Source organism: Coptis chinensis, chromosome 1 (genome assembly GCF_015680905.1).
Source record: "Coptis chinensis isolate HL-2020 chromosome 1, ASM1568090v1, whole genome shotgun sequence".
Classification (NCBI taxonomy): domain Eukaryota; kingdom Viridiplantae; phylum Streptophyta; class Magnoliopsida; order Ranunculales; family Ranunculaceae; genus Coptis; species Coptis chinensis.
The window spans coordinates 47,270,424-47,293,523 of NC_141456.1; the positions used below are offsets into that span (position 1 = coordinate 47,270,424).

Genomic DNA, 23,100 nt, shown 5'->3' on the forward strand with positions numbered 1-23,100 from the left:
GAGTTTTAAGCTCAGGATCTGATTTAACCTCAAACATACTGGTAGCCTTAACTGTGGAAGAAGAACTAGCGGAGCGGGAGTAATCGTCACTACCCCCCCAATTATTATTACGCTTAGTTTGGTCCTCTAAAAATTTATAAGCCTCCGAGGCTCCTTTGTTTAAGAAACTACCCCCATTCATTATGTCAAGGACTTCTTTATGGTGATGTTGAAGTCCTTTGAAAAGGCACGAACTACGCGTGTCTTTCGCTAAGTTATGATGTGGACACTCTATAAGCAGATCGGTGAAACGATTCCAAGCCTCTGAAAATGTTTCATGAGGATTTTGTCGAAAGAAATGAATCTTAGAAAGCATCTCATCCGTCTTTAGGGGTGGGTAAAAATGTTCCATAAACAGCTGAACAAGTTTAGCCCACGAGTCCACAATTAGGCTTGGGGAGTTAACCAAGGCGCCTTTATCGGCTAAGGTGAAGGGGAATACCCTTAATTTAATTTGTTCAACCAACCGTAGGATGGTGGAATGTTGTTAGGACTTGTTCAATCCTACGCGATATCTTTGGTAAGGTTTTTCATGGTCTAAACCATGAAAAGCGGGTAACAAATTAAAATATTTGGAGGGATTCTGAAATCCCCCGGTGGGTCTGCTAGAACGATGCAAGATTTGGGGCTATCGCTCAAGGCTTTGTAGAAGTCCGAGAGAGGAGTCTCTCTTTCTTCCCCCATTATATCAGGTATGGTGTGTGTGATAGTAGTTAGAGGTGTAGTGTGTGGTATACTAGATAGACTTGATTGTTGATGTTGTTGTGTATTTACGTTCGGTGTTTTTGTACGACCAGACCTTAATCTCATGCAAGACTAAGTCGAGCTTAACTACACATGCAACACTCCAAACAATTCTGATATACTAGTATAAACCTCTAACAGGAGATGCGAGGTGTGGAAGAAAGGAATACCTGATTGCGTCCTTGCTTCGCTTATGAATAGCGTCTTGGGTACGCGTGTTCAGTGTTTATAAGAGAATAGAACACTGAAAACTTGACAACTCGAAGTTTGAATCACCCTGTGGAAATCCGGAATTTTCAGGGAAGGGCGCGGGCGCGGCTTATCTTAGGCTGGCCGCCAAGGCAAAGTCGAGGTCCGATAAGATAGCGCTGGTCGTCGGCTCGCTCTTGTTGAAGGCGCTTCGGTGTAGAAACGAAGTCGGTAAGATAGCTGGTCGCGCTCTCTTTGAAGCTGGGCCTTCAGTGTAGAAACGAAGTCCAAGAAGATAGCGCGGTCGCTCTTTTTGCTGGCGCCTTCGGTCGCGTTTTTTTCGGATTTTTCAAAACTGAAACGGCAACCACGGTATGAATCAAACAAGGGTGGGTGGGTGAAATGGGACTTAAAAATTACTAATTCTATTATGAAAACAATGCTAAAGTGCAACTAAGATGGCGGGCGCCATTTGATAAGCGTAAAATGTATAGTCTACCTACTTAAATGAACTATGAATTCTCAACGTAAGTAAACTAAACTTAAACTTTTACGTGTTAGCGAAGTTATCAAAGATTTATTCTACTCTCAACCAATTGAGATATAGGGAGTAGATAGAGTTCGTTCCACTCCTAGTGCTCTAGCATGGATGTTTTCTAATCTAACTAGTCGTTTTTTTAAGTCTATGAGAGTTTTCTGACGGGGAAATTAGACTACTGCATGCAACTACCCACAAGATGCAACTAGTCGCTTATCAGTCAACTAAGGGAATGCTACGTTGATTCTATGATAAGGAATTAGGGGGATTGATTCCACCTTAACTCAACTTAATCCACTAACGATTTAATCGTCAGAATCCGAATTGAATGAGCTGCCCATGAGAACAATTGGTTATTCCTAATCCCTAATTATACATGGCATTTCTACCAATTCATAACTAGCATGTGAACAATTAAACCCATTCTCATGGTGAACTAATCATTTCTAGAGTGGAATAGAAAATACTATTTAATTTCTACGATAATCGAATCAAGCTTTCATCAAGGCTTCACAACCCCCTCTAATGGAGGTTTAGCCTTGAATCATTCATAATCATTTCCATTTATATTAAAACTAAACATAATATAAAGCATTGAAATTTATTTAATTTAAACAATAATGAAATCTAATTTAATGACTAAATTGAACTAAGGACATGAATTGAAATTAGATCTAGAATTGTAATTGACAAATCGAAATTGAATCAAGAACAACTAATTTATTATCTAATTCAAGGGAGAACAATCATTCAATACTAAATTTAAAACAAGAATAAAACTAATTACTTTAATATAAAAACTAGATCTAGAACTAAGGTTTAATGGAGGCTAACTAATCTAATTTATCTTCTAACCTAACTATCTACCATATGCTACCATTAACAAAGACTTAAGCTTTTGTTCTTATACATTCAGATCCAAAATTCGTGCATGGGCTTGGAGCCATGTTTTGGGCCAGAGAATCAGGCCCAAAACCCAATTCTTTCAGTCCAAAAAGGCCTCTTCAGCTGCAGTTGACTCCCACAGACTTTTCGTCCACTTCTGCTCCTCTGATTGGGTCAAGGCTTGGACCATTGCAAAGCTCTTTCCGAGCGGTCGTTTTGACATAAGGTATGCCCAATTCGAGGTCTGAGTCCAAAGATACGGCTTTTGGAAGTTCTGCGACTTTTGCTCCTTTATCTCGCTAAAGTGGTACATTTACGCATTACATAATGGACTTTGAAGCCCGAAATGCATAAAAACGCCAGAATCAGTGTTAACTCTTACTTATTATTCACATAATTGGTCTAACAATTATGATTATTAAGGGGTTAAAACTACAGTTTTGGGCTCTTATCAAGAAATAATCTTAAATAAATTTCCATGTAAAATTTCTAAGAAAAAAAATTTCCTAGAAAAAATTTCCACTAATTATTTCCCATAAATAATTTATTTTGCAAAAAAAATTAAGCAATATCTAATTAATTTTAAACAACCTAATTATTTAAAAATTAATTAAAAGATTTTGAAAAAACCGCAGTTTTTCAAAAATTGTAGATCACAAGATCAAAATCGCAAACAAAAGCATGCAAACCATGGAAAACTGGCTCTGATACCAATGTAGGATTTTATCGATATCTCATGCATGATTCCTACGATATATACAATTACGTTATACCACATGCATAAAATAGCGCAGCGGAAACAGAAGATCGTACCTTGGTCCGCGACTTTCAATTTGAAGTTCCAAGCTTTGATCTACGAGGGAGAAGATGTTCTTGGCACACTCAAGATCTTCTTCTTCTTAACTTTCTTTGGAGTCAAGTTCCAACCACGAACGGGAAGCAACCTTTTTTCACGAACCAAGAACCAAGAACTGACAATGGCTAGGGAGGATACCACCTATGGAATCTCCACAAATTACTGGCTTCTACTTTAGAAAATGTTGGAGGCTGCCATTAAAGGAGAGAGAGTTTTTCTTGTTGTTCGGATGATTAATATGTGAGAGGTGGGGGGTCTATTTATAGAGGTTCCCACCTCCTCAATATTGGATAGGATAGAGTCCTATACTCATCTAATATCAGATAGGATAGAGTCATATACTCATCTAATATCTAATAGGATAGAGTCTTATACTCATCTAATATCAGATAGGATAGAGTCATATACTCATCTAATATCTGATAGGATAGAATCCTATACTCATCTAATATCTGATAGGATAGAGTCCTATACTCATCTAATATCAGATAGGATAGAGTCCTATACTCAGTGGTTTATCCTTATCTTGGTGGGCGTCTATCCAACCTTATTTCCAACAAGGACAAAAGGAATACATTAACCACAAACATGGTATTCGACGCACCAAGAGAATAACCGTGTCTGATAAAGTGAGTTGTCTTTGAGCTGAGTTGCATACATTGTTCTAGACTTCTAGGATACGTTACAATTTACACATGGAAGGCTGGACTATGCTAATTAAACCATTACTTTCTCAGATTCTACTAAATAGATTTTGCAGTAATACACAGTGAACTTGGCGGGGAAATTACTTTACCTTGGCCTCAAACTTTATAGAATTCATTTTATTAGCTCGCACGTACAATGTGATATAAGTATGAACATAATTCGTGAAAAGATATAAACAGATGAGGTAGTGTTGTTCCCTATATATACTTCAAAACTGTGTTATGCTTTAGCTAGATCTGGTAACAGACATGTCTTAGCTTTTGATTGTAAAATGTAAATTTATCATTTACACTGATAACTGGAGATTGCTAATTCAAAACGTAATACTTTAGTTTAAATGTCTAAAAATACCAAAATTATATTAGAAAATACCCAAGGCACCTAGTCCTGTGTGTTCTTCCTCTGGTTCCCTTCTGGAAAATACCAAGGGATCCCATAAACTAAGACTAGGCGACTATTCTTGTAACCGGCGGTGACAAGTTCATTGCAATATTAGAATCTCTCCTTAGAATAATGAAAGAAACTTTCACTACCCACTGGTTTGAAACTCTTGTAAAGTGTACGTGGGGTATTTCCACTTGCTATAAAGTCCGCGTATGTTTTTGAAAAAGATTCTGGCCTTCTTTATTTTCGGGAAGGAAAATTTCTTTCGTATTGTTTGAATAGTTTATCTTTTTTTCTTCGATAAGATTTGAATAGTTTATCTTCATTTCACACCTGGAAGTGACTGATTAATATAAGTGTGCTATATGGTAGGCAGTGGCGGAGCCATGAATGTAAGTGAGGGTGAGCCACCCAGAAACCAAACATAAAAAAAACAATACACTAATTTTTTTTTTAACTAAAAATTCAAACCCGATCACAAAACAAGTATATTTCGAACATAAAAAAATCATATAAAATAATTACAATATAAAAAAAAAATAAAAAAAGAAAAAATAATTCAATATAAACAAATATTTATTCATAGTTGTCCCCAACGACTTTCCTTTTTGTCATCCTTCTTCATCTTTTGGAAGCGTTGCAAAATCAACTAGGTATTAATGCTATCAAAAATTTCTTTTTCAATGTATGTTATTAAACAATTATTCAACCATTCATCCGCCATCCGATTGGGCAGACGATTCTTTATAATATTCATAGCAGAAAATGCCCTCTCCACGGTAGCAGTAACAACAGGTAAAATCAACGCCAACTTAATCAACAAATACACAAGTGGGTACACAATGTCTTTCTTCGTCTCAACTATTTTTTTGGCTAGGCCGCTAATTCCATTTACTTTGCCAAACTTAGTATCAGAACGCATATCAATGATATAATTCTCAAGTTGATCCGCTAATTCCATCTGATCTATTTCTGAAAAATCTTCTGGATAAAGTCGAGCAAAATGGATCAATTTTTGCTTATCAAAAGCAGCAATCGACTCACAAAGATCAAGACAAGTCATGCAAAGAAGTAAATAGGAACACAAGTAGTATTGGGTTTTCTATTTGCTTTTTGGTACTGTTGTTTTTTGGCATATGAGATAAACAAGTCAAATTTGTCCATCAAGTACAACACATCACATATGACATCAACACATCCCTTTTGTTTCGCTCAACACATGCCAGCATGCCCCCTTTTTCCCCTTTGTTTTGCTCAGCACATGCCACCTTTTTTTTTGCTCCCTTACCACTGGTGCCATAGGCTGCTACAATCTGAAATACCCTTTCTCTATTAATAAAGTTTTTAGAGAAAAAGAGACAAAACCCAAAGACACAGAGAAAGAGAGATGGAGGAAAAAACCTTTTCAAAAGACACAACAAGAGTTTTCCTTGAGAGAAAAAGAGCACTCTTAGACTTGTTATTGCGCTGACCTGATGAAGCATCATACTTGTGAAGAAAGCCAAATAGGTTCAAGATAGATCTCTTTGAACCATTGTAGAAAACCCCCATCTCTCAACAGTGTGCTTTCTGTTTTCAACAAAGTTGGTGCTTCCTTCATCGAGTTTTGAGGTTGTTTGTTTGCCCCCCTATGGAACTTCGGATGGTGGCGGAGTCGCAGAGACTTTATGAACTTCAGATGGTCACTGATAGCCCTACTTTTATTTTTATTTATTTATTTTTGGTGAAGTTGAGGGTACGCCAGGGTGTACCCTGGGCCCCCCTGGCTCCGCCACTGATGTAGGTTACTAGGTTTACATACAACTAAACTGGCATTCACATTGCAAGGGACTAGCAAAATAAAAACAATGAGGAATGACTCTCTAGGACTGATTTGGGGAAAAAGTAGCTCTCATAACCATTTTTTTTAATCACTCACAAGGATCGGGTAGATGAATGGTCAAGTATGTCCTTGACGCGAAATTAAAAACCGCTAAGGTAGATGAAAAGTCAAGTATACCCCTGGCACGAAATAATAAACGGTTGGCCCAACCGAAACGACCCGATGTATATAGTATGAACAATGCCTTAATATAAGCTATGAACAATCATTGCATACCTATTTGGGATATGAACAATTACTATTCATATTATACATATTTGGGTTATGAATAATCACTGTTTTTAAATGAGATCAGTAACTCTTTGATGTTGATGGGGTTCGAGCCCCAAACCTTTGGCATCATCACCCAAACCTTTTACCAACTTTACTAGTCGGTACCTGCACAATCATTGTTTATACCTCAACATGAGTTATGTAGGTACAATCATTATTCATACATCAACATAAGGTATGAACACTCATTATTCATAGCAAAACGACATAAAGGATAAAATCAAAAAATATTTATTTTAAATTCGGGATATTTCAAATTACACCTAGTAGTAAATCCATCACTATTCTCTCTCTCATTCTTGAAAGAAAAACCCAATTATCAGTCATTCACCGGCGGCGGCTGCCTCTTAAGGCACCGTCGCTGAAATTCTTCTCATTTTCTTACTAAGGGTTGCTCGAACTGTTTTGTATGGGAAAGTTTTTATGTTTGTCAAAGTACTGTTTGTCTTTGCCTAGGGGTTGAGAGCTAGGTTCGATTCCTCATGATCTGTAGAAGCCATACTGAGTTCGCGTTATAACAGAGCATTGTTCTATTATCGTGGTTGTCCTTGGAGGTTGGAGCTGAGTAGAGTTTGGATCTGGGGGGGGAGAGAACTTGATAAATTTTGGGACTTGAGTCACGCTGTGCTTGGTGGAAAAGACGAGGAGATCACAGGTAGTGGTTGTTTTTTTTTAAAACAACCCTATTCTCTATGGGCAGACAATGTTGATCGTTTGGGATTGAATCTTATCTCTTGCCATTGAACATTGATTTTATTGTTGATTTTGGGTTTTTGAAGAGAGGAGCTGAGGTCGAGTTTTGGTTTTTATACTGCTTTTCTTAACATAAGCAAATGTTGCAGATATGATACTGAGCCAGAGTTCAAAACCTAGATCTTGAATATTTATTTGGAGGCTATAAAGGGGTATTTGAACGTGAATTTGTATTAGCTTCTCGATTTGGAAATGTCAAACCTTATGATGGGGCAGAAACCAACGAAGGAGATGGGTGCAGGCGGGTAGAGAAGGTGATGGTTCGGGTCGCACAGATCCAGATCCACTTTCTTTCCTTACGCCTGAATCATGTTGGGCTTGGAGCAACATAATGTCTTGGGCTTGGATATGTCGGTTTTATCCAATATTCCATGGCCACATCCCTTGAAACATAATGGATATGGACTACTACTGAGATTTCTCAATTTAGCATCACTCACTTTGGAGGGAGGCTGCTTTCAGTGGTTTCGACAACAATCATGACATGGATCAACCCTGGCGAAAGAACACCTAGAAAATATGGATCAGTTATACTTTAGATTCACTAGAGTCCATACAAATCAAGTTTCTAGCGCAATATAGCATTTGTACGGTTCATTTTGGGCATCCTCTAGATATAGATGTATAAGAATATTTAATAGAGGATGCCAGTGGACACGTCTATGCAAGCAGTTATTGATTTTAATACAAGTGAGGGTCTGCCTAACCCTAGCTTCTCTTTAAAAAAATATATATGGGCTACTTGTCATTAAGAGTTATTTTCGCTTGAAAATTGGGTTTTAGGGTTATTTTCACCTGAAAATTGTCTTTGAGAGTGATTAAAAAAAAATGCGCTGGTTCTGAGAGTGATTTTCACTCTAAAATGGGTTTGGGACAATTTCTTGAAAAAACAAATAACAAAATTACCAGTATAAGATATCTAGTGGGTAGAGACAGTTCTGAATCCTCATCGATCAGCTTAATAGAAAGTAGTAGAATCAATCTTCTAACTTGGTGTTCATGTGTTACCATAGTAACCTATTTCCATGTTTCATTAGTTTCCTAACCTAGTAGATTTGTAGTATATTTTACTTGGTTTGCACTCCAAGACTTTCCATTGTAATTGTGCAGCTCTGTTATAAATAAGATGTAGTTATAATTTTTCTCTCCTCAATTGAGGAAGATAATCTCAATGGTGTTTTTCTAATATCCTTTTTCTCTTTATATGGTATCAGAGCGAAACTAAGGGTTATTTATTTTGTTTCCACTCATCAATCAATCTCTAAGTTTTAACAAAATCACAACAATGGCTAGTAACCCAGACAAAAAACTCCACCAGAAAAAACTCCATCCAATTATTCTTCTTCTAAAATTGATGATTTTGTTACTGTCCAAGGATCCGATGATCCCTATTTTGTGCATCACTCCGACAATCCCACTGTAGTCCTTGTCTCTCCATTATTATTCGGAGATAATTATGGTACTTGGCTTCATTCAATCACTAGAGCTCTTCGATCTAAGAACAAGATCCGGGTTTGTTGATGGGTCCATCAAAAAACCTGTTGATCCCAATGATCTACGTATGTGGGTTTGATGTGATGATTTGGTCGCATCTTGGATTCTTAATTCTATCACTGATGAGATTTGTAGTAGTATTCTCTATGCTGATTCGGCATTCGACATTTGGAAAGATCTTAAGGAGCGATTTCCTCAAACAAAAGCACCGAAAACTTATCAGTTAAAACAATCCATCTCTTCATTGAAGCAAGAAGGCAACACTATATCAGTTTATTTTACTCTTCTCAAATCTCTTTAGGATGAGTTAAACTCATTAATTCATATCCAACCTTGTACTTATGGGAATGGTTTAGCAAATGCTAATCGTCTACATCAAGATTAGGCGATGGAATTTCTGCAAGGCCTTCATGATTGTTTTTCGGCAATCCGCAGTCAAATTCTTCTTATGAATTCTTTTCCTAGCCTCACCAAAATTTATTCTTTGGTGCGTCAAGAAGAAAAGCAGCAAGAGATTCATGCTTTATCTTCACCAGTTCTTGAAGCTACAACTCTAAATTCTATACGTCTAAAGAATAGATTTGATTCTCACAACCGCAATAATAACACCAGTACCACAAATTTTGGGTCGGGTTCCTATCAGCAGAGGGGGGCAACATTTGATCCCAATAGGCGTGGAGGAAAACAATGTCCCCTAAGGTATGAACACTCATTGTTTATAACTCGACATGAGTTATGAAGGTACAATCATTATTCATACATTAACATAAGGTATGAACACTCATTATTCATAGCAAAACGACATAAAGGGTAAAATCAAAAAATATTTTTTTAAAATCCGGGATATTTGTCATTAAGAGTTATTTTCACTTGAAAATTGGGTTTCAGGGTTATTTTCACCTGAAAAATGTCGTTGAGAGTGATTAAAAAAGACACACTGGTTCCGAGAGTGATTTTCACTCCAAAATGGGTTTGGGACCAATTTCTTGTAAAAACAAATAACAAAATTACCAGTATAAGATATCCAGAGGGCAGAGATAGTTTTGAATCCTTATCGATCAACTTCAATTCACACTGACAACCAAATGGATAATCAGGCAACAACCAGTAAAAAATGTACGTGGAGTGTATAATACTCCATACAGTGATTTGAACATCAAGAAATGATCTGGCTAGCGGTTCTAGCTTAGTATAAACATTTTAAAAAATTGAAAAGCTCCCACTTGAACTTTAAATTGTTGATGATGTGTTGAGTATCGAACCAGCCAACACTGAGATCTTGATTGACGGACGATTAAAACCAATAGGTGGAAAATTCGGATGAGCATCCAATACTTTACCCGCTTTTCATCCAAATTTTTCGTGGCCACACACAAAGTTTGATAAAAAAAAATATATCAAAAAATTTAGGCCCCTGATATATCATGGGATATTGAGATTTTGGGCCTTGGCATATCAACTTAATAATTGCTCTCATCAAATATACTAGCAAAAATGACGTGGATGATACTAAAATTGTAGTGTTTGTGCAATCATATGACTCGAAATCTTTGCCACTGTCTTTTCTGTCTCTAGCAATTATATAAAACAGCCAATAGGTAAGTTATGTACGTACTTAAGGCAACTTACTAAAAGCACACCTTATCAGCGTCATATCTATGCAATCCAACACAGTTCTACTAAACAACTAATGTGTGAGTTGCATACATAAAGCCACTTCCTAGAGACACACTTTGTCTATACAATTGAACTTTCCATTTTACTCTTAAACAGACCCAGTGCATGTTCTGCCAAAGTGGTATATATATGTGTGAACTCACCACTGGATTTCCTGATCATTCCTCTTGTATCAAATGGATGGGATCGGGCTAGTACGCCGAATACACAATTGTAGGACAATAAGAACTCTATGTCCTAAGAGCTCAATTAGGAAAGTCCTAAGAGCTCAATTAGGAAAGGACCCCATTTATCTGTTGGTAGTGTGGTTGACTATTGGCTAGTTTGGTCATGGGATTGTGACTTTAAAAAAAAACGACCAAAAAGGAAACCAAATACTCGTATAGTTTGGGCTACTTTATTTTTACAAACTTTTATTGCAAACATATATGGGTCTCGGGTTTGCAAGAACTTCACCCGACCAAAGATAAAATTGTTTAAGATCATGGATTAGGATTTGGTTCAGTTCAGGTTTGCCCATCAACTTGCGCCTAACCCATGTCTAGTTCATGAATTTTGACCCGTCTGGCCGAACCCCTAGCGGCTTGTTCCAAAGAACAGGGATGGTATCTTGGAAAATGGGTTCAATTTGGAAATTAGCAACCAACTTCCTAATTTCAAGCTTTCTAAACTTGCTAATTTATATAAATAAGAGTGTTTTCATTTCAATGACAAGGTACAACAACAAGTGTTATGGAAGAAGCCACCAGATGGTAGTATTATGTAGAACACAAATGGTATGTTGCAAGCACTCAGAGCTGGCTATGGAGGAGTGTTTAGAGATGTGGATGGGAGAGTGATACTCTTATACAATGGATGATCGAAAAGTAACTCAATATTATTTTTGGAACTGTTAGCTATTGAGACAGGTCTAAGAATTGTAGTTAGAATGGGATACTAGCTACTGATGGTGAACTCTGACTCAGAGAGGGCAGTTAACATTGTCAATGGAATAGAAGCAACTCCTTAGTACTATTTGAATCTTATGCAGGCTACCAAGACACATCAATAACACATCTCTACCTTAATGATATAACATATCTTTAGAGAAGGAAATAGGGTTGTTGATTGTATAACTAAATCTTGTAATTTTGAAGATACAAATGTAATGTGCAATGTAGGTCCTTTGGAGGAAAAGTTAACTAGAATTGTATGAGAGGATGCTAGAGGATGTATGTACACAAGGAGTTAAATGAATACATACTGTGTAAGGGGGATTTCCCGTCATTGGATAGATGACACGTGTATGGGAAATAACCCAGGACTATAGATATCCAGAATGAGACGAGGACCATGGGATCAGTTTTGCGAATAAGTGATCTCGTGTTTAGCACGAGTGTTTAGTAGGCATGTGTCAGACATGTGACTGACCTCCTATAAGCATAACAATTCTCCAAGTCGTTAGGAACTGATATAGACAGTTCCTTAATAAAAGAAAATTGAAGAGGGCAATCTTTGATGATAAGGAAGGAATCGTGATGGCATATCTTTAAGAGTTACCTATTATAATCTTCTCATATACGATGGGACATTATGATCAACAAGGAAACCTGTCTCTAATAAGATATGGTATAGATTCAGACTTCCATAAGGGGAGGATTCTTAATAGGAAGGTAGAGTCCAAAGATGGAAGGGAACTCACACGTAGTGAGGACTGCCCTAACCCTAGGACTTTCAAAGCTCTTCCTATATAAACCATAGGGATTCGATCTTAGAAATTACAAAAAATAGGGTTTGATTCTCCTAAACAAACAAAGAGATACGTAGGAAGCCGCTAGGTAGTTCAACCCTGAACTTTATATCATCTCATCCCTTCTCTTTCAAGAACAGGGCTCCTGAATCATAAGGTACAGAGGAGGATCAGGGGATACTCAGAAAATCTCCTACATCTTGTGGCACCATTTGTGGGGACGAAAGCAGGTAAACATTCAGTTCAAACGACTGATTTAGTTTAAAAACTCTTACCATTATGATTCCAGGAGCAAAGAAAACAAAGGGTTGCGCTACCACATGCAGTGTCCCTGTTAGAGAAGAAAATCACAAGATGCCTGAAGGGGGGGAGAATGTCGGTTACCATGATACGAATAATCCCCTCCAAGGACCAGTGACCATCACCGACGGACCAGTTGCTCTCGGTGTAGGCCTTAGGAATAATGCTCAAGAGGAATGTCAAAATGGTGAGAATGCTGTTCTCACCAACCCAGAGTCTGTTCAGGCGAGTCAGGCAGTACAGGCTCTGGAACATCAAAGAAGCAACCTTGAGTAAGAGTTACAGCTGCTGAGGCATTTGTATCAATATAACACAGGGAAAGAGCCACTCATCAATTTCCTGACGGTCGTGCTAAGAACCCAAGGCATGGGGATCCAGTTCGACATGAACCATCAAAGTCAGAATACAGTAACTCGGATGAGGATTCGAATACAGAATCAGAGCCAGAGTCAATTGACCAGGATTGTGATGTCGACCCCCCGACACTAAAAAAGAACCCAGAATAAGAAACTTTCTACTTAAGAAAGTGCATGGGAAACTGAGAAGAATGACCTGATCCGTCAGATGCATCGGATGACAGGCAAGGAGAGAAAAATGCAAGACTCCCTTGTTCAATATGTCATAATAGGGGCAAGAAGATCTCTTTTCGCATCATGAGTAATGAGAAAGCCATATCCCCGCTGTTATAGACAACCGAAGTTCAGTGTTTTCAGTGGCAAGTCAGATCCAGTGGATCACATATTTAGATATCGTGCCACTATGAGACAATATGAAAGGTATGACCACGTCATGTGTCAAGAGTTCAAAGCTTCCCTATCTAGATCAACGCTCCAGTGGTACCACAGGTTACCTGAGCGGTAGATCAGGTCCTCAGAAGAACGGTTTAGGACCTTCATAGATAGGTACTCATGCAACAAGCACCAACCAAAATGGATCGATGCACTATTCAACATCAAGAAAAAAGACGGAGAGGCATTGAGGTCCTACATGCAACGATTCATGAAAATTTCAATTCAGATAGAGTCTTGTGATGAACAGACTGCTATAATAGCTTCAAACAAGGATTGGATGAAAACAACACCTTATTGGGGTCCCTCTCCCAGAAACCATTCTGTAATTTGGAGGAAGTCCTAGACAGGGTTGAAACTCATGCAGGGTGGGAAGAGGATGCCCTGAACAGACGTCAGGAAGCATAAAATAACTAATCGGATAACCCCTATGGTCCCAAGCTAGGGGAACGACAACTTTTCACCTCAAAAGAAAAAGAGATACTGTCATTGTGGTCACCGTCGGGCTGAATCCCCATCCAAGAGACGAATGCCCAGAGGGCAGCACCAAAATGTGGCCAATAATGTAGATGGGAAACCACAAAATAAGCTGCGGATGGAAGGAGCTGAAGAAGCTCTTCCCTCAATGGATAGAAACTTTGACCCTCTGAACAAAATGCCAAACGAGGTCCTGGACTCGATCAAGAACCAGAGTTATCTTAAGTGGCAAGCTCCACTCAAGCCAGGCTCCCTGGCTACCAGAGACTAGAGGACCTACTACAAGTTCTATAAGAGTAAGGGTCACAGTACTAGAGCCTGCAGGACCCTGAAAAATGAACTACAAGATCTGATTGAAAGGGGGTATTTGAAGTAGTTTGTAGCACACGAGCAGGCGAACACAGTACAGCCTGAGGAGATCAGCACGGCACTTCTGTAGGAACCGTTATGGTTTCACCAAATGATTTACTACGAACTGCAAAACACCCACGCGCAGCAGAATAAGGGGTGTCACGGTTTGGTTAGAAATTTACCTTTTAGATCAGCTTCTTGATATCTTTGAGAATCCAATAGCTATGAAAACCGAAATCAACCTCTTGATCTTCTGTTGTATTCCTATACACAGAGTGGACGTTGTATGGGCAACGATCTTCCAACCTTTTTTCTCTCTTGGCCTCTCTCACTCACAAAATTGGATCTGATTTTTGGATATATTTTTCTTGAGTAAAACCTTGATTTTTCTTGTGTAGAAAACAGCCAGAGAAAGAGGTTTCCTTTATATAGGCTACAACAAGGACCATGAGGAGAAATTAGGGTTGGGCCTCCTGACGGGCTTGGGCTTCCCATGTTCGCCCAGAACACACAGCCCAAGTCCGTCAACAAATGACTTATTCCACTAAAGGCCATTGTTGCACTACCGCCCTAATCCCAAATTACGTGTCAGCATTTATGGGCTCCATATTATATGCTCGTTGATCTCCCCGTGTTTAAGATACCGAATGCCCGTTGATTAAGTCAGCCATCGACAACTACATTAATCAACTTCTTCTGTCCTTGAGTAGTACCACTCAACCTCATTGTCATGTCGGATCAAATCAACCTGCGGGGTTTACATGACAATCCTTATGAGCTCCTCAAGGGGACATCATCTGCCCGACTTCTTGCGGGACACGGATTCCTTCTATAATCAATAGCACACCTTACATACAATGTCATTACCTAATCCATCGAGTTTGTTGATTCACAAATGAATCTCACTCATTGATGATTTAAAGCAATGTACAATGCACGTAAGTGCCCGTTATTATATCCAGATTAAGAGGACAAACATCCATAACAACAGAGGCGTTTATTCTCTTATATAGTCAGTATAAAGATAAACAACCTCACTTGGTCCTGTTCAATACACACAAAGTGTACTAGTGTAATCCTATAGTCAAGATAGGCTAATATCAGGTTATAGTACAACCATACCAATGGTTTGTCCAAATCCATTTAGGTTGTGAACGTTTACTTATACTTTATAAGGTACTGATGATATGATCTTCTGTGTGTCACCACACACCATATCATCTACAACATAAAGTAATAGACACATGTATATAACTAATAACATATATAATATGCATGACATTTGCCCATATGATTCTCATTCAAAATATAAAGAATTAGAGTTCATAGTAAAGTAATACTTTTAGTATATAACCATATCAAGTTCATGATCCCCCAGGTACTGGACCACTCAATGGTCAGCTCTAGATAAATATGATTTCAGGAAAGGCAAGTAAACGAAGTGGGCAGGTCACTGAAAATGGTGCGCGATATGAAATGCACGTCGCCAAGCAAATGATGATCATGAACAGCAAACTAACTATGGGTGCTCAAGTCAACGCGGTACCCCACAAAGACCCTTTCATCCTCTTCACTGAGGCTGACTGTTTTAGCATACAGAGTCCACATGAGAATGCACTTGTTCTTACACTCCCTTTTGGAGATTATAATTTGCATCTCATATTGGTTGATCCAAGAAGTTCAGCAGATATGTTATACTATGACGCATTAAAAAAACTATAGATTCCTGAGTCTGAGATGGTCTCCACTAACTCTAACCTGTATGGATTCAGCGGGGACAAAGCTCTAACAATTGGGGAGATCCAACTACCTATAACTACTGGTATGGTAACTCTCATCATAAATTTTATTATGGTAAAAGCTACCACACCTTATCACATGATCTTGGGCAGGACCTGCCTGTACAGACTCCGCGCTGTTCCCAGCACCTATCACTAGTGTCTAAAATTCCCACATAACAGGAAAATTGAGACAATCAGAGGAGATCAAGTGGCCGCCAAAGCATGCTACGCTCTGGCGACAAAGCAGTTCCCACTCACTTTTGAAGTAAGGGAGGTGGGGCAACCCACCAAATAGCAATTACAGTTAGATCCCCCTCTCCCAGACCTGGTCCCAAGAGAGAGGGAGGATCCCCCCTCACTAGAGCCGTTAGAGGAAGTGGAAATTGTGGGAGGCAGCTCGCCAAAAACAACTTTCACCAGCACCTTATTGAGTTCTAAAGAGCGCCAGGCTCTAATGCACTTCCTTCGAGAACACAAAGACGTGTTTTCTTGGTCATTCGAAGAAATGCTAGGAATTGACCCCCATGTGGCATGCCACCGGTTCAATGTCCGCAGTGATGTAGTAGTAGTCGAGCAAAAACTGAGAAAGATAGGTGATGACAGATCCAATGCGGTAAAAGCTGAAGTTGTAAAGCTAAAGGCAGTTAATTTTGTCAGGGAAATCAATTTCCCCACCTGGATTTCTAATATTATCCGAGTACATAAAAAGAATAGGGCATGGAGAATCTGTATCGACTTCATGGATCTGAACCGCGCATTTCTAAAAGACAGTTACCCTCTTCCATAGATTGACAAATTAGTAGATACAACGGCTGGACATGAATTGTTATATTTCACAGATGGGTCATTTGGCTACAACCAGATCCTATTGCATGAGGAAGACCACAAGCATGCAAGGTTCACAACGGAGGATAGGTTGTACTGTTATCGGGTCATGCCGTTCGGACTGAAAAATGTGGGAGCCACGTACCAACGTTTGGTAAACAAAATGTTTAAGAGATTGATAAGTGACATTATGGAGGTGTATGTAGACGATCTCTTAATCATAAGCCTGAGACAAGGAGATCATCTTTCCCACTTGAAATGGGCATTTGACATTCTCTGAGAGTATCGCATGAAACTCAACCCTGTGAAATGCGCTTTCGCTGTCTCATCAGGAAAGTTTTCAGGGTATCTGGTTACTAAGAGAGGAATCGAGGCAAACCCAGATCAGATCGAGGCGTTCATAGAAATGCCTTCACCTAAAAACGTGAAAGAGGTTCAAAAAGTTACAGCCAGGTTAGCAACTATAAATAGGTTCATCTCTAAGAGTTCAGATAAGTGCAAACCTCTATTTCAATTACTGTTCAAGAATGCCTCATTTGCATGGACGGAAGAATGCCAAAATGCATTCAATCAACTCAAAATGTACCTGGGGGCACCACTAATCCTTTCCAAACCAGTTGAGGGAGATGTTTTAGGTCTTTATCTCTCTTCATCTGACTACGGTATCAGTTATGTATTGATACGTGTGAATGAAAAGAAGGTTAAAAAACCTGTCTATTTCTTAAGCCGAACAATCCTTCCAGCAGAAACAAGGTACCCTAAACTCGAAAAAGTGGCTTTAGCCCTTGTTTTTGCAGCAGAGAAATTACGACCATACTTCTAGTCCCTCACTATCAGAGTAATCATAGAGTACCAGCTACGATCAATTCTGGAAAGGCCGAACAGGTTAGGAAGGTTAGCTAAATGGTTCGTGCAACTATCAGAGTATGATATTATCTACGTTCTAATAATCTTAAAGAAGGGTCAGGCACTAGTAGAATTCTTGGGAGATTTCTTAATGACCTACACTGGGTATGACTCAACAACCCCAAGTCTAGATGATGGCATCTTGCTTGAATCTCAAAACACCCGAGCCTTGGGAGCCGAGCTCTTAATGGCGACTGTTTTTAGATGGGTCTTCAAATGACAGAGGCACAGGAGTTGGAGCTGTGTTAGTTACTCTGGACAACATGTGACTGGAGAAGTCCATCCGATTAGGTTGGAATGCCTCTAACAATGAGGCAGAGTATGAGGCGACACTTGCTGGCCTCACAATATCTCTTGACCTGGGCCTCACACACCTCACAGTTTTTAGTGACTCACAGCTGGTTGTGTTTCAAGTTGATGGAGGATATGAGGCCAGGGAAGAATGAATGGCAAAATATCTAGAACTGGTAAGGGGACTGATAAACGTAAAATGAAAGTTTTACGTACAAATAAAATGATAGAATTCTAAACGCAAGTAAAACTAAAACTAAACTAAGTTTAGTCGATTATTTATCAAAGATTTCTACTCTCGATTTTATCGAAATATAGTTGGAGTAAAATATTTGTTCCACTCCTAGTTCTTTAGAATTAGCATTTTCTAAGATTATCGGTCCATCCAAAGTCAATAAGAGATTTATGAATTTATACTACAATGCAAATTATACTTACAAGATATGAATTTATACGTCTACGGAATACTAAATTGATACTAGATAAAGAATTAGGGGGGATTGATTCCACCTTAACTCGACTTAATTTACTAACAAAGAATCGTCGTAATCCGAATTGAACTGCTTTCGCATACAATTGGTTCTTCCTAATCCCTAGTTGTTCATGGTAATCTCTACCAACTAACATCTAGCATGTAAAACAATCAAACCCATTCTCATGGTGAACTAATCGTTTCTAGAGTGGAATGGAAATTACGACTACTCTACGCTAACACAAATCAAGCTTCATCAAGGTTTCTTCAACCCCCTCTAATGGAGGTTAAGTCTAGAATCATTATGCTATCATTTCCCAATAAAATTAAACAAGACATCATATAAAGATTATAAATTTACTTATTTCAATTCAAATGGAAATCTAATTATGCAAGAATTGATTGAAACTAACAATGATAATAACTAAATCTAGGAATTGAAACTACAATGATTAATGAAATGAAACTATATTATGAAGAACAAACTACTTTATTGATCTAATAATTAAATAACAATTGATTCAAATACTAAATGAAAACAAGGTATGAAAACTAATTAATGGAAAGAAAACTAGGTCTAGCATTATGCTCTAATGGCTACTTTCTAACCTAAGCTAATTATATCTCTAAGAGCTAACTCTTGTGTGTTTAAATGGAGGAGACCAGATCTACATTTTTGTGCATGGGCTGAGGAGCCATGTTTCGGGCTGGAAAATCGAGCCTAAAACCCAATTTCTTCAGTCCACATAGGCCTTTCCAATTGGATTTGACTTCCACAGATTTCTCGTCCACTTCTACTCCTCTTATTTGATCAAGGCTTAAACCATTGGAAAGCTGATTCCAAGCCGGTCGTTTTGACATAAGGTAGGCCCAATTCCGAGGTTTGAGCCCAAAGATACGGTCTTCGGAAGTTTTGTTGACTTTTGTGTTTTGTTTCTGCCCGCGTCGACTTTGAATTTTCAGCCTTGACCGGGCTTTACAAAGGCTTTTTCTCCTTGAATCTTGGCCTTTAATCATAGAAATTCTTAGCAACCAACCCTTGCTCTTTTATCTCGCGAAAGTGACACATTTTTGCACATAATTGAGTTTAATGCCTGAAATACATAAAAACACGTAATCAGCATTAATTCTTATTTATTACTCGCATAATTGGTCTAAAAGTATTATTGTTAAGGGGTTAAGACTGCAGTTTTGGGCTCTTATCAAACCACGCCCAAATAGCATCTTGCTTGTCCTCAAGCAAATATGAGAAATTAGAATAAGTGACCAAAAATGGAGTTCTAACTACTCTCGTTTCGCCGAGTGCGATTACATTGACCATATGCAACAAGGCCTTAAACCACTAGAAATTCCCTAGTGGATGAGTTATAGCCCTGATAGGAATTTAACTAGCCTAAATAAATAGACTAATTAAACCCTACTTTACTTATACTAATACTCGCAAGCGCACGAAGTTTATCGTAATAGGTGAGCAAGAACGAGGACGATCCCACAGGGATTGCTGTTTAGGGACAATTGAATACTAAAATATTACTTATCCTAATTCGACAATGTTGTTTTATAGAAATTTGAAATTAATTACTACTAAATCTATTTTATTTAACTACGATCTAAGAAATGAATAAACTAAATGTTAGGGGTCTGCTAAGTGGAGAGAATTCTAGGACTATCAAATCCACCTTAAAACTTTATAGACAATATCAACTTAACCTTTGGTATTCCAGTTATATATTTCTGAGAATCAATCGATGATGATCAATTGCTTTCTCGATGATATTATCGTTACAATTCTTGTTGTACTTTCTTCGCAAAATTATCTTCTTACTCAGCTAAAAATCAAACCCAAAGCATTATTTGTCTTCTTACAGCACAAACAATCAATACTCAGAAAAAATACTAAGCATGCATCGCTGGAAGGTACCAGGTGCATTACATAATCCAAAAGGCATACGACGATAGGCAAAAGTTCCAAAAGGACAAGTAAAAGTAGTCTTTTCTTGATCCTCAGGGACAATACATATTTGGTAATAACCGGAATAACCATCAAGAAAACAATAATATTTATGACCGGCTAACCTCTCGAGCATCTGGTCAATAAACGGAAGAGGAAAGTGATCTTTCCTAGTGGCCAAATTCAATTTATGATAGTCAATGCAAAACGCCATCCGGTAGTTAAATGCGGGTGGGCACTAACTTCGCCCTTTGAATTCTCAACAACTGTAAGCCCGGACTTTTTAGGGACAACACGAGCGGGACTTACCCATTTACTATCGGAAATGGGATAAATGATACCCGCATCTAACAACTTGAGAACCTCGGCTCTCACTACCTCTTTCATGTTAGGATTAAGCCGCTCAAATGAAACTCACGGGTTGGTTTAGCATCCTTCTCAAGATGAATATGATGCATACAATCAGTTGGGCTTATACCATTAATATCAGCAATATTCCACCCTAAAGCTGCTCTATGCTCTTTAAGAACCCTAATCAATTTACCTTCTTGTTCATTATCCAAATTAGAAGCAATAATAACCGGCAAAGAATCATCAGGTCCCAGAAAAACATACTTAAGGGTATCAGGTAATGGTTTCAACTCTAGCTTAGGAGGACTTTCTATAGAAGAGACTGGGGTAGACTCAGATGGAGTCAGGTGCTCTATTGTGGCTCTCCACTTATCAGTTTCTAAAATTGGGGTTGCATCCAGCAACGCATTAACTTCACAAATTACATCATCCACATCACAACCACTACCAGAATTAGTTAAACAAGACTCAAGAGGGTCATCAGAATAACTCTCCAAGAAAGTCTCGTGAACTATACTATCAATAAGATTAACATCCCAAAAATCATCAGGTTCAGGAGGTTCTTGACCCACATTAAACACATTAAGTTCTGTAGTCATATTACCAAAAGAAAGTTTCAACACTCCATTACGACAGTTAATGATAGCATTAGAAGTGGCTAAAAAGGGACGACCTAAAATGACCGGAATATGGTGTTTAGGATCTTGAACAGGTTGTGTATCCAGAACAACAAAGTCAACAGGGAAATAAAATTTATCAACCTGAATCAAAACATCCTCAATAACACCACGTGGAATCCTAATAGACCTATCTCCCAATTGAAGAGTAATTGATGTAGGTTTCAACTTACCAAGACCAAGCTGTAAATAAACTGAATAAGGCAACAAATTAACGCTATCTCCTAAATTAAGTAATGCTTTCTCAATCATATGATCACCAATAACACAAGAAATAGTAGGGCATCCTGGATCTCTAAACTTAGGTGGAGTTTGGTTTTGGATAATAGAACTCACTTGCTCAGTTAGGAAAGCTTTCTTGTGCACATTCAACTTACGTTTTTGTGTACACAAATCTTTAAGAAACTTGGCATAGGAAGGAACTTGTTTTATATTATTTGAACCTGTTTAAACATTTCCATTATTTCATTAAGATTAGAACCTTTCTTAGCCGAAATCAAACGTTGGGGAAAAGGAGCTTTAAGTATATAAGATGGCACAGGGTTAGTCTCTACAGCAGTAGGAGGTTCTACACCCTTCTTAGAAGTATTATGACTATTAGATTCACTCACCTCACCTTCCTCCTTCTCACACTCTATAGGATCAGATCTGACCTCAGCGTCCTTAGACATCTCAACCCTATTATCAACACGTTTTCCACTCCTAAGGACAGTGATAGCCTTGGCTTGCTCCTGGTGAGCCTGGTTTAAGTTAGAACTTATTTCCAACTGACTCCTCGGATTAGCTACTGGTTGACTAGGAAACCTACCCTTGTCCCTCTCATTCAAAGTATTAGCAATTTGACCTATGGTGATTTCAATCTTCCTAATGGCTTGAGCATTATCCTGAGTAGCCGTTTGACTGGCTTGCATAAAAGCTGTTGCGTTGTGTCACGGAATTTCATGGTGTTTTGTGTTAATTGAGTAATGGCCTCTTCTATAAGTGAAAGTTTAGGTGGTTGAGGTGCATACCGTGGGTAACTTGGGTTTGAGTTAACCACGGGGCCTCCCCGATGTATACCTTTAGACCAAGACAAATTGGGATGGTTACGCCATCCAGGGGTTATCGATGTTAGAAAAAGGATTATTGCACGGCTTTTTGGTATGAATTAAAAGCATTGACTTGTGCATTTACACCAGGGCAATTATCTATAACGTGATCAAGACTTTCACACAACAGACACCCAGGGACTTCAACATTGGCTACTGGAGATAGAGACTTTGTCTCTTTTTCTAGCTCGAGAGCTTCAACTCTTCTAATTAAAGCGGCCATCCTAGCGTTCGTGTCGAATTCCTTGTCAACACGGAACAAACCCTTCTGTGTAGTAGTACTACTAGCCACCTTCTTAGGCTCACGACTAGTTTCCCATTGCTGGACCTTCTCAGAGACTTCTTCTAAAAAGGTCCACGCTTCTTCTACAGTCTTATCACAGAAATCCCCAGTACTCATGGTCTCAACCATAGCCTTTGAATTAAAATCGAGACCCTCATAGAGAATCTGCACTAGCCTACCGTTCTCTAGGCCGTGGTTAGGACATTGCAAGAGCATGTCCTTAAACCTCTCCATACACTTCCATAATGACTCTCCATCAGTTTGGCAAAAAGATGACAAGTCTTTTCTAAAAGCAGTCGCCTTATGATTAGGGAAAAAGTTCTTTAAAAACACAATGCATAACTTTTCCCATCCCGTTATGGAATTCGATGGGAGAGTGTGAAACCAACTCTTGGCTTTTTTTCTTTA

General features: G+C 38.6%; 1 non-coding gene across 1 annotated transcript; it reads left to right on the forward strand.

Moving 5' to 3' along the window:
• Positions 1-251: 251 nt before the first annotated feature.
• Positions 252-355, forward strand: LOC147524321 (small nucleolar RNA R71). The gene has a single exon (XR_015206263.1). It is a non-coding gene; the product is annotated as a small nucleolar RNA R71 (small nucleolar RNA).
• The last annotated feature ends 22,745 nt before the right edge of the window (positions 356-23,100 follow it).